The sequence below is a fragment of the Centruroides vittatus genome, unplaced genomic scaffold, assembly GCF_030686945.1.
Source record: "Centruroides vittatus isolate TY-2023 unplaced genomic scaffold, ASM3068694v2 contig_934, whole genome shotgun sequence".
NCBI classification, from domain to species: domain Eukaryota; kingdom Metazoa; phylum Arthropoda; class Arachnida; order Scorpiones; family Buthidae; genus Centruroides; species Centruroides vittatus.
In genome coordinates this window covers 395,147-408,380 of record NW_027122619.1, presented here as the reverse complement: position 1 = coordinate 408,380, position 13,234 = coordinate 395,147, and the positions used below count along the sequence as shown (strand labels likewise).

General features: G+C 23.8%; 1 long non-coding RNA gene across 1 annotated transcript in view; it reads left to right on the top strand.

The window, feature by feature from the left end:
* Positions 1-387: 387 nt before the first annotated feature.
* The window catches only part of LOC136984847 (uncharacterized), a 59,626-nt gene continuing 46,779 nt past the window's right edge, over positions 388-13,234 (top strand). The window contains exon 1 of the long non-coding RNA XR_010882252.1: positions 388-521. This is a non-coding gene — a long non-coding RNA (uncharacterized lncRNA). The remainder of the gene's footprint in view (positions 522-13,234) is intronic.

Below are 13,234 nucleotides of genomic sequence, written 5' to 3'. Positions count from 1 at the left end.
ACTTTAATAAATAAATACATAAAATAACGAATTTTAATAAGAAAGTAGATAAATTAATGAAAACAAGGTCTGGCATCGATTATCAATTTAGGAAAAAGGAAGAAAAAAAGTGAATAAGTCAACTAAAGACTTCCAGTTTCTGAACAGAAATTAAATTGTTTAATTAGCCAGCCGAATTACTTCCTTAATCTTCATTTTATCTGTCTATTGATTCAACTAATTTTCTTCATTAACAGATCAACATAATTTTATTCACGTCAAAATGAATGAAATAGTTCATAAATTTCTCACGAGATAGCAGTGCACGCAACTTAACCGACTTTATTTTAACAAATCAGGAACTAACAGGTGGTTATAACCGGCGAATGGTTCTCTCTAACTGTATTTATTAAGGGTAACAATGTTTGTGGGCTTCTCTGCACCACACCAAGCTACGGATCACAACATCCTCTGACTCAATCAACTTGGCTAAATGGCAGATTCGTTGCCTCCTAACTCCTAATATGACACTGGTTTGAGAGGTGAGTAATAAACTTTCCCCTTTTACTTTTAACAACTTTCTTAATATTATATTATTAAAAAGTTTGAAAATGCAAAAAGAATTTACCATTCTAATCGTTTAAGATTTGAAAATATTAAAAATTCGCTTGTAAAAAACACGAGAAAAAAAATATATTTCTATCAAAACACAACTTCTAATTTCTATCAATTTCCGAATTACAATAAATTCTAATAAAATTCTCCAAAAAAATGTACTTAAAATGTAAGTTTGTTTCACGATATTCTTCCATTGAGTATTTTAAAATCTACTTTACATTAAAATATTTTAATAAAAACTGTTAAAAGCTTGTGTTTTTCGAGGGAAATTTAAGTCATAAAAGAAGCATTAAGTATATAAAATCATAAATTATACTTATCGAGGTTTTCATAAAATTCAGTATAACTTAATAGACTTATTGCCCTGGGCATGACACGAAACTCGAGACGAAACACTTTTACGACTTATATTAGACCAGATTTTAAAGAATAAATAAAATAAAATAAAATGTATTTCGTTTCACAATATTAAAAAATTATAATATTTATAAGAAATTTTATTTTCGAATGAGTATTAAGAGATTTGCATTCGATTAAAAGATAGGATAACACTAATTTTCCTGTCGTAGAGAGAAGTAAACAGATAAAAATATATAATAAGGAATTACACCTTATGTTGGTTAGAATATAATAAGTTTATTAATTTAATTTATATATTTTTTTTAAATTCTCACAAGAAAATCTCATTAATAAACTCTTCCCTGTAATGAAGAACTATTTATCTCTTTAATAGAAGACACGTAATATTTATATTTCTGTAAATAAAATGAACAAGAATATAACATTTTCTCGATTCTATAACTAATTTTTAAGCTAATTTCGATAAATTCTTAACAAAAAGTTTACATTTTTCATCGTTGTCATCCAATTACAACGGTGTTTAGATCCGTAAAACCTTAGCATCTTGCGTATGAATTGACTTCCAAGCATCATCTTAATATTTAGCTGGATATTCAGACTAATTTTGTAAGTGTTAAATCTGTAGAATATTCAAAAGACAGTGCATTTCTATAGGAATATATAATCTATGTTGATGTTGTTGTTCATCGTCGCATGTCGCTTTTAATGAACAATTTGCGTGATATCAGATGAGATGTGCCATCGTAGTTGATGTGTCCACTAATATACATCGTAGCCACTCTCGTTTTACACCCACTGATACAGACACGTTAGAACTATTGGTTTGGGAGTTAGTTAATTAGATCAGGAATTTGGCTTAAGTCTGTTAGCTTCCACCATTAACTTAGCACACACAGACATACGTACGCACCCAATCGTACTATATTTCTCGTTCCGGCATTTATAGCAACATTTGGATAACGTAAACAACACATAGTTAGTGTAGCAGCATCGTCACGTCATATTGCGTTTGACTTCCACCTTATTTATTGTAAAACGTTACAAATAAATGAGGATGAGTAATAGTAATTGCTACTTTATCTTTATAAAAAAATATATATATATATATACAATAATTTTAATTTTATTACTTCACCGTAAAATAATAATAATAAATAAAAATTAATCTAGATAAAAGCTAACTTATAAAAAATGGAAACATGAATAAATCTTGTTTATATGCTTTTTTAATAAATTTCTACTCGGTTTTTTTAATATTACATAATATAAATCGAGCTAAATATTTTAAAATCTAACATATTTATTATAATATTTAAATTATATTTATTTAAGCCGTTCATAAAATTCATGTCTCCATTTAAATTTACATAAAAATAAACATTTTGTAATGATGTTTTCCAGTTTATTTTAATAATAAACGTCAAATTTATTCGATTTTTTAAATTAAATTTTACGTTAATCAAACAAAATTTATTTACAGAATTTCTTGAATTGATAAATATGTAAATAATACAGCGAAACCTGTCTAAACAGAAAAAATTCTTTGTAACGGAGTGATTTTTCTGTTGAAAAACCTGTTTAAAACGGAAGCTTGCAACACCGAAATATATATATATATTCGGTACCGTGCGATTCCGGCTTACACAGGTTTTACTGTATAAATTTTAATTAGTATGTAGATTCTTCAAATTTTATAGACTAAAAACATTGTAAAATTTGCATATATTGAAAAATATTTAACTTATAAAATACGTTTGTAGTTTGTATTCTTTTATTAATTACACAGGATGATCAGAAGATCATCCTATATATATTCATAATGTACGGACAGGATAATCTCTTGATTATCCCAACTTGAACCATTTATAACTGACTTTTTGATCAAATTATCCATTTTTTTAACTTAATATTAATAAAAATTATAAATTTTACACATTTTTATATATTATTTTAATCATTTTATTATTCTATAATAATATATTTGGTACGAATTAATTTTTCGTAACTGTGAAGTAACTGTACACTGTTCAACTTTGTTAAATAAAAAAATAATTATAGAAGAGAGAAGCGATGATGAAATTTAAAAAAAATGGTTTTTATAAAATTACAGGAGGTTTTCTGCAATAAATTTTAACGAAGATTGGTTGGAAATATAATTATTTTAATGATGATTGGTAAAGAAGTACACTCGTCGCTGCTCTCGAAATATTTTAGACATTATTTTCTCATTAAATTGGCAAAGGATGCTTACGTTAATGATACAGGTTTTTATTAATTGTGTTCCTCTCATCGTCCAGTATTAATACACTTATTAAACAATTGCATAACAATTGTATAATTTTAAAAACAAGAAAGTATGTTTAAGAAATATTACTGTACATTTATGTTAATTTACTGCCAAAAAAAATGAAAATTTCTGTGAGTTTTGAGCATTAAATTATCAATTTTTTATTCGTATAAACTTTAGAGAATTTTAGGGAAAAAAAGTAAAATTTTAAATATATAAAGGTTTAATCATTTAATTTCCATGCAATTATATTAATTTAAATAGTCTTAAAAAAACTAAAACAGGTTTTAGAAAATTATATAAATTAAAAAAGTGACTAACAACAAATTAATTATCCTTTAAAGTATTTCATAATGTTTAATTTAGAGTAATTAGTTGGAATTTTCATATAATTCAGTTGTTTTCTTGATAATTTCCTATCTAAACTATTAAATAGATTTTAATCTTGTTATGCATTTTAAACTGACGTGGGTTAAATACCAAAGTACATAGAGCAGATACTAGATTCGAGTCAATTTGTAACCAAGGGATGTTATCTATCTTAACACCCATCAGTTACTAGATAGAAAAGATGAGGAGAATCGCAAAAATGACATCTCTCATCCATCAATGCAAGAAAATAAAAAATTAAACTCGCAATGCTTTTATCTCTTAAAAGAAAAAGGGGGGAAAAATTTCCACAGAAGCATTTAATATTATAAATTCACTCTACATTTGCTGCAGTTAAATGACGTTACCAAATTGTTTTAGTAATAAATAAATAAATAATATATTAAAAAAAAAAATTAATTATTTTGTAAGGGTGCAGAGTTGATAAATCTTCTTTGGAAGAAAGCGACTTCTATTAAGTCGAAGGAATCTTTACAAAAAACGGAATGAAGTGATAAATAATACATAACTTTGATGATTGTACCTTGATTCAGGATGTTCGTTAAGTTCATTCTTGTTGAAATTGCTGCTTTTTCACGACACGAATCTTCACCTCATACATTTCTTCATATTTTCTAGCCGTACAAAAATAATTACAGCGTTAACATTACGATAATGAGAGAAATAATTATTGTTTATTATATTAATTTACTGGATATACATATATATATTATTTTTTTTTTATTCACTGGAAATTAAGCAGGATCGTTAAAAGAAGTAAAGTTATGTGACAAAGCAATGAAAAATGGCGTTTAACATCATCTTAAGTAGTTCTTAACTTCATCCTGAATGGCTTATTGTTGCTAATTAGATGTTTTATTAAGGAACAAGTCTTCATTTCTTAATTTGAGATGGTAATGATTAAAAATTGATAGATTTATTACAATTTTTTTAAAAATTTTTAATCCTTAAAAAAATATTTATTTTTTAAATATATAAATTGAAAAAAAAATTAATACTTTTTACAGATTTTTATTAGAATATCCAACTAACAAGCCAATTATAAATAATTTTTTTTTAAATAATTTGAATTTTTTACTTTATAACTGATTTAAAAAACTTAATATTGGACCTGTCATCTGTCCGACGTACAAACAATTGTTTTATTTAATTAATGTAAATAAATATTTAAAATAAAATAAAAATTATACCTAATTATTTTATATTTTATGCCAATTTAAAATAAAAGATTTTTAAGGAATTTCTCTTTCTTTTTTTAAATATTAAATTTGTTATTCTTGTTAACTGAATTCTTGAACTGTGTAAAATTCAAATAATTATTTTTGAATTATTATTATTATAAATAAAAATAATAGATTATATTTTATACTGTTTAAAGCACTAGATTTTAATATTTAATATAATATCGATTCTTATGTCCAGGATTTTAAAAAATGAATTAAATATTATTTTTTAAATTAAATTTAAAAGTATTATTTTTCAAATAATATAATATTTTATTATAATAATTTTATAAATTTTATTATAATTTTTACTGTTAAATATGACATGAAAACAATTTTTATGGGCTTGCTTCAGTATTAGATATTTCTGGATTTTGTAATTATAAATTATTATTTGTATAATGTTAATTAAAAATATAAATACTTTTGTAATTTAAAATAAATATTTAATAATAGAAATTAATTATAATAAATATTAATACGATTAATTTATTTTTTAATTACTTATTGTAATTATTTATTATACAAGATGTTCGGAATTAAAGGCTTTTTTTAATATTTTAAGTGTTTTTTTTTATATTATAAAATTATTAATAAATATTATAATTAGAAAGTAATTTAATATTTTAAAATATTATTACACTTTTCCAATATATTGTTGATTAAGATTTTTAACAAAAAAGGCACTTAAATTATATAAGTTAAGTTTAAGTTACACTTGAGATACATTCGTTCTATCTAAATAATAATAACTATTACATCAATTTCACGTCATTTTTACAGTTTTTCTTATGGGAAAATAGGATAATGACGTCAATTTGACGTAGAACTGTTCAATATTTAGACAAAACGAATGTAATGAACTGTACCTTTTATCGCGCACTTATGCTTTGTAAGTTATTCTTCTTATAATAATGGAATATGTTAAAGAACTTTTTAATAGACCATTCTCGTTAAAGATTTTATTTCAATTATTCCATTTGTATCGCATTCTTCTCTGCAATTTAACGTGTATGATGATCACAAACTTGTAGCGGCATAAAGATGAATGGCATATAAAACAATAACGTACAGTACGATTAATAATAACCTACGTTCGTAAGAAAATTCTGTAAATATTTTTACTGTAGGAGCCACCAAACATTCAGAATTCTTTAAAAAATCTTCATAAATAATAAAACATCTCTTGTCTTTTTCGGAGAAGAGACAACGGAGATTTCATATCAACAAAAGTGGAAGAAGAAAAGATCGTGAAAATATCAAATATAGATATTAGATTAAGTTATCTTATTAAAGAAATATCAGGATTTTTCCAGGATTCTCTAACATCAACAGGCTTGTAGATTCACAGAACAAAGAGACAGATACGTTTATCATGCTAAATGAAGTTACATACGTCAAGTAGTATAACCAGGTAGGAGCCTAGTCTCTCCTTATCTTAATAAATAAATAAATTAAGTACTGAAAAAACATTTCAGTGTGACGTATTTGTATACAATATCTAATTGTTTACTCTTCAACCACAGTACTAGTGGCTACATTCACAAAGATACAGGAATGAATGTAAGTTTGAACGTTCTCCCCATTATATCGGTTGTAGGTACTGTCTCCTGCTTGTGATTTTTGAATCTTTAAGCCCTGTAGAACGATCCTGGAGTCATCCTGATGATTAATTTAATCAGCTTAATTATATATTTAATAATTGTTTTTATTCTTATTAAATTGTTGGTGAATAAAATTTTAAAAATTATTTCCACATTTCTTAATCATTTTAAACGTATTATAATTTTACAAATTAAATTAATTGTAATAATGTTATAACATATATTAATTTTACTAGCCACTAATATATTTACTGAATACTTTAATTATATATTACCCACATATAAATTTAAATTTATTTATTACACATAACTTCATAAACATTCGAATTTATGAGTATTCAACATAATAAAAATAATGACATTTAAGGTATAAAATGCATAAAATAAATTTTCCTACTAAAAAAGTTTAAAAATAATTCTACAATACAATTTAATTTAAATTATTAAATATTAAAAATATAATAATTATAATTATCGATCATTCCTAATCAAATTTAAGTATATTTATTTACTATTCAGTATTATAAACTATGCAAATGTAAGTTTATAAATTTAAAAAACATAAAGTTGTATACTTTATTAATAACTTTAAAATAAACTCTAAGAGTTGGTTATGGCTATCATTTTTCATTTAAAATGTATATTAACAAAAATGGGTATTTTTATCGGATTTCCTTGGAGAAAACTTTATGTTCTTTTGTAAAGAACTTCACAATAGTTTCCCTTATCAGTTCAGTAAGTAAATAATTTAACAGCTTTAATCCCGAAACCAAGCTTATCTGAAGAGAAATTCTTAAAAGTTATTTGTTCTAATCGTTAATTGTAGAAAAGACAAAGAACCTTATATATATATATATATATACATATCATATTTATTGATATATGTATATATAATTATATTATATAGGTTAATTAATGGTAGAGAAGTGGAGTTGTGCATCACCTCCTCAAAATGGATGTCGAAAGTTGTTTGTTTCCTTCTCAAATATTACAAAACTTCGATTATAAACTACGAAAATTAACTTGAAAGTAGTGTTTTACAGGTTTTTACATCATTTTTACTTAACAGCTTGAGCTAGAGATTAAGTTAAAGCCGCTTCAGCTTGACCTGCAGCTTAAAGAAATAAGCTGTAGCTCAAGCTGTAACAGATTTTTCTAAGTAAATTTTTTTGTTTTTTTGAAAAATTTTTGAGGAAAAAGTATGAAGTACGACGTGTATTTTAAGCGGGTGGATTTATAAATCCGGTTTCTTAACTACTGTTATGATTACGAAAAATTATTTCGGTAATTTTTTAAATAATTTTATTAATTAGATTATTATTATAATAATTATTTTTTAAATGCTTTAAATAAAATTTACAAAATTTTGCAATTTAAATAATTGTATTTAATTAAAAATGCAAATTAAAATTTCTTTTTTTTTAACACGAATGACGTAGTTAAATTCAAATACATTGTTTCTTAATTAAAATTCTTACAAATTAACATTTGAAAAATTATCAGTAATAAATTAAATATACGTAAATAAAAACAAATTCTCTTATTAATTATCAATATAAAAGTATTGAAATTTTATTATGTTTATTTTTTAATATACATTTTTAAATGTTATAAACAAAAATTTTAAGCTTTTATTAATAAAAAAATTAATGAAAATTGAAAATTTTAATATAAAACTTATATAAATATTATTCAATTATTATTATTATTATTATTATTATTATTAGCCATTAAAATCTATCAAAGTTTATTTTTAAAAATGAAAAATATATTAATTAAAATTTTTAATTTGATAAAATAACTAAAAAGTTTTCAAAACATTTCAATTAAAACAATAATAAAATAACTATAAAAGAAATAAATGAAATTAAATTTCTTTTTCTAAATTTAAAGATTTATTACCATTAAAAATTTAAAAAAAAAGAACTTTTTATTCTATTTTTTTTAATCTATACATTTTTCAATTTAATAAAACTTTTTTACGTAAAGAAATATATACGTGCATTATAAATATATAAAAATTTAATATATTTTACTACCTAAATATTTAGCGTTACAATTAAATTAAACGTTAAGTTGTTTGGAAGAAAATTTTGCCATAAAGAAAATAATAATATAAAAGTAAAAAGTTGGCAATAGAAAACACACAGATCTCATGATGCTTCATTTCTTCACATAACAACCATTTATTTTATACTCACCATCTGTCTCTTTTCTATCTGTTAAAGTAGAAGAGAACTAAGATTCACCATTAAAATTTCACCAAATTTTTCCCCTCGTGAATACAAACTCAGTACTTGTTTTCTACATCTGGATGGCAACATAATTATAATTTTCATGTTCACCTGTCAGTATCAAGTTTTTTCTGACATCAATTCTCAGGATAATAAAGGATAAAACAAGTAAAAGTAGAAAAAAAAAAAGGTAGAGAGGAGTGCATTTTTTAAAATTTATCTTCCTGTTTTTTTCCCCCTGTTTCCTCTGTTCTTTTTTTAAAGTGTAGAAAGAATATTGTGTTTTAAAATGCTTTATTAACTTTTTCAATATACAAATAATTTATTTTCAATAAAAATAGAGAAAAAAAAATCTTAAGGAAATTTTAAAATTTAATACGTTTATTTCAGTATAGGAATTAATTTTTATTTGATCAGAATCGGTTGAATAAGAAATCGGATAATGAATTATTTAACGTGTTTATTTCTATAAGAAAATTTCTTTTTTATTATTTTTTCCTCGAGTTTATTTCTAGATAATTGCATTATATTAGTTTATATATATATATATATAAGGGGTAGAACTGTCACTAAGAAGATAGGATTGAGGAGTATCTTAGATGGGATGAATGGACAGTGAAAGGATGATAAAGAGCGATTTGCAATCTTCTTCAGAGGATAGCTAATGGCGTATTAATACTAAAAGATCAGTATAGGAGGCTCTAAGATTAACTCCGAGGTTAAACCAAATTGTTTAAGGATTCATTTACATAGGAGCAACAAGTTCTATGGAACGTTCTAGCTTGATTTATTTTAAAAATTCGTAAATTCAAGAGTTAGAATTAGTAAAAAATAAAAAAAATATTTAAAAATTCTGAAATAATTTTATTGTTCTTAAATCGAAATAATAATTATGTTCTTTATAATACAAATAAACGGATTTTTTAAAGATGTTTTTAAAATTTTTGTTTAAAAATCCCTTTAAGTTGGGATAAATGTGATAAAAATAAAGTTTATTTCGAAAATTAATTTAGAGCATTTGAAAAGTTTAATTCTTTTTTAAATTTAATTTAATTTATCAATTATAAATTTTCTTATAAATTTATAATAGATAAATTACATAAAATAAACTCATTATAAGTTACCATTTTTTTAATATGGTGATAAAAAAATCGAATTGTTTAATAAAGAAATGTGCTTCTTTCATTATATTTTTATTTTATGAATAAAAAATATATAAAAACATTCGTAAATTTTGAAAAAAAAAAATTGATAATTTTAAGAGAGAATTTCTTTAATTTAAACACCAAAATTAGTTAATATATTGATTACATAGTCTAATAATTGATTACAGAGAGAGATGAAATAGTATCTGGAGCACCCTACTCACTCTAAAAGTCAAAAATATACAAATAAAATAAACAGATTTTTTTATCATTTAATTTATATCATTTTTGTATCGGGCTTTTTATATAAAATACTAAATTTTGAGTGTCTCTCTATGCCAAGGGCAGTCTCATATCTGAATCCATTTGTTATTTATAAAATGTAATTAGAAAATCCTTCTAGTCACTGTAACCTTTATTTTTTAATGAAAATTTAAAAAGTTTGCAAAACATTGTTTATTAATTGAAATTCTTAAAAATTTACTTTTGTAAACGTTATCAAAATAATTTTTAAAAATCTTATAATAGTTATCCATAACATTATAGTAGTGAAGAATGGGATTTATATATCATCCCTCAAAATGAAAGCCGAATTTCTTCCACGAAAATTCTCTATAAATTTCAAAATTGTGATGTAAAAGAGCTAAAAATTCAAATATAAAGTTTTACAACCTGTATTTTGGGGGGGGGTCTTTTTTAATAAACTGGAGGCCACTAAAACATAAGTGGACTTCTCTCGACTTCTGAGATGAAATGTTATTAAATTTATATAAAAATAGACAAGTTCTACTTTAAATATCATTAAAATAATTCACAAATTATAAACTGATTATAACAAAATACATTTTAAGCAACGAAAAAAAAAACATTTAAAACAGTATTTTATATATTACATTATTTACCCAGATTATGAACTTAATTTCAATTGAATTTTTTATTTTAATTGTAAAGAGAACTTTAAATAGCGATAGATGAATAAAATGAGTGATAAAGCGCGGTAGAACTTTTAAGATTTCATTAGATATTTAAACAAAACAAAAAAAAATCCAAAGAGAAAACAAACAAAGGCGAGACATTAATGCAAATATAGGCCTATGTCTACAAATCTCACTTCGTAATATTAAGGTAAAGATCTTGTGCATTCAAGCAAATCGTTCAAATTTTCTGCCTTGTTGTTTTTCTTACAATCTAGTTCCGTATTTCACATGGCAATAGAAGTAGTTATCGTTCAGAAAAGGAAAAAACAGATTCCTATCCTTCACACATCCCTACGGGACATCGTCACGGCGCTATTCGAGTAAATGAATATCTCATGAAGTCAACAGCTAGAGACACACAGAGAAAGGAAAAGACTCAACTTATTTTTTCCTCATGAATTATTCAAATATAGGATACGTACTATCGTCTATGCCGTTAAAGAGTACGGCAGAAATGTACTTCCACACACGTTCGGATATACACTTGTATATATGAATTTGTATATATATATATATGTATGTATCTATACATATACTTACTTAGACCCACAAATATTTTACTAACTCTCTCTCTCTTATCGTTATAATAATTTGATTAAATCTACTTCGCTTTCTTTCCTCTTAAACTCCTATACAAAGTAGAAGAAATTTACGATAGTTTTATATATTTACGATTTTTTTAATGTGTATTAATTTTGTTTATGTAGTTTATAAGTAAAATAATTATTTTATGCATTAATTTATGCTATTTTTATGAGTGATAAATAAAAAATTAAGCTTGACTATACTCTGTTTTATTGGAGAGATTAAGCATTTATATTAAATTCTCTATTCGTTGGGTCATTGTCAAGATTTTATTATTCTAAATAGTAATTTTTTAAATGTTCTTATATTGACGTACACTTCTGGTGATGAAATTTTAACCAGAAAATTTCTGAAAATAATGAACAATTTTAAATTATGAACTAATTTAATGTGTTAAAATAAATAATGCATATTCAATCATCAGTTCATTCTGTTCATCTTTCGGGAAAGTCTGAAAAAATTAACGTTTTGTTTAATCAAAATCGAATTTCTTTTTTATTAATAGAAAAGCCATAATCTATTTTCTCTTTAGGTTAAAAGCAATAACAGATATGAAAGATTCTCTGCCTTTCTTTTTGATCAAACAATATTGGCAAGAGAAAAAAAAAATGATTGTTAAGAAATAAACACGATAAACCTTCATTAAAAGTTACTCTTGTGCACTGTGCCAAAGGTTTTTATCGCGTTTACTCTTTAAATACTACTTTTCTATCCTTAAGATCTGCTTTTATGTTATACGAATAATAGCAGAAACGTGATTTTAACGTCTCAAAATTGGTTTAGAAAGCTTTTCAAAAGAATCTCTTTATCTGTTTAACTTAGGCAGATGATGAATTAGATCTTTCTCATTGGAAAAATTTCAACTACATCTTTAAAAAGTCTTAAATTAATGAGTTTTTTTTAAATTTTAATTTAATTTTCAATTGAAATTTTAGTTTAAAATGTAATTTTGAAGTAAAAACATATCTAACATTAATTAGAAAGTTTGGTAAATAACAGATTAGTATATTAAATTATTTAATAAAAATAGTTTACTATATTTACTTGATTGTGATGATGATGATTGATATAGTGCACCACCCAGTGTGAGTAAAACACAATACATAAAATGGGATAGGAATACAAAGAATAACAAAATAATAGATTTTAGTTAACAGCTTTATCAGATATATGACAGATTTTAGTAACAGATTTTCAGGAGTAAATGCACGTTTCTTGAGGCATTCACTCCTGAAGATAGCTTTAATAAAACTCAATAATATTAATAAAGTAGGCCTATATTTATTGGTTAGATTGTATACAGAACAAGGTCAGTTATAATTAAGTTTTTGAAGCTCTAGGTATATCCATGCAGTACACAGGACAGTCAAGTACAGGGTATCCCAATTAAAATCGGCCCGACTGAAATGATAAAACATTAGTGATGTAAATTTTATAGGGGATATTTAAAAGGAAACGTGTATGAAACCAATCACAAAACTATACGAGAATTAAAGGCAAACATTCTCAGAAACTTTAAATCTATCAACATCAGTTAAATACTTTTTTTGTACTGTACAAAGAAGAACGACTGTTTCATCTTATTAACTGATAAATCAGTAGTATCTTATTATATTTTATATATAATTTTAAAGAAATTTTAAAATATTTTTCATTATATTTTAATTTATTTTGAATTAACATTTAGAGAGAATTTAATTTTTCAGTATTATCAAAATTCTTTCTAGATTTCATTATAGATAAACGACTACTAAATACATTGATCTTAATTTATCTTCGGTTTCTGGGAGCATATAAAATATAACTTTATGATTAATTTTAATAAGGAAATA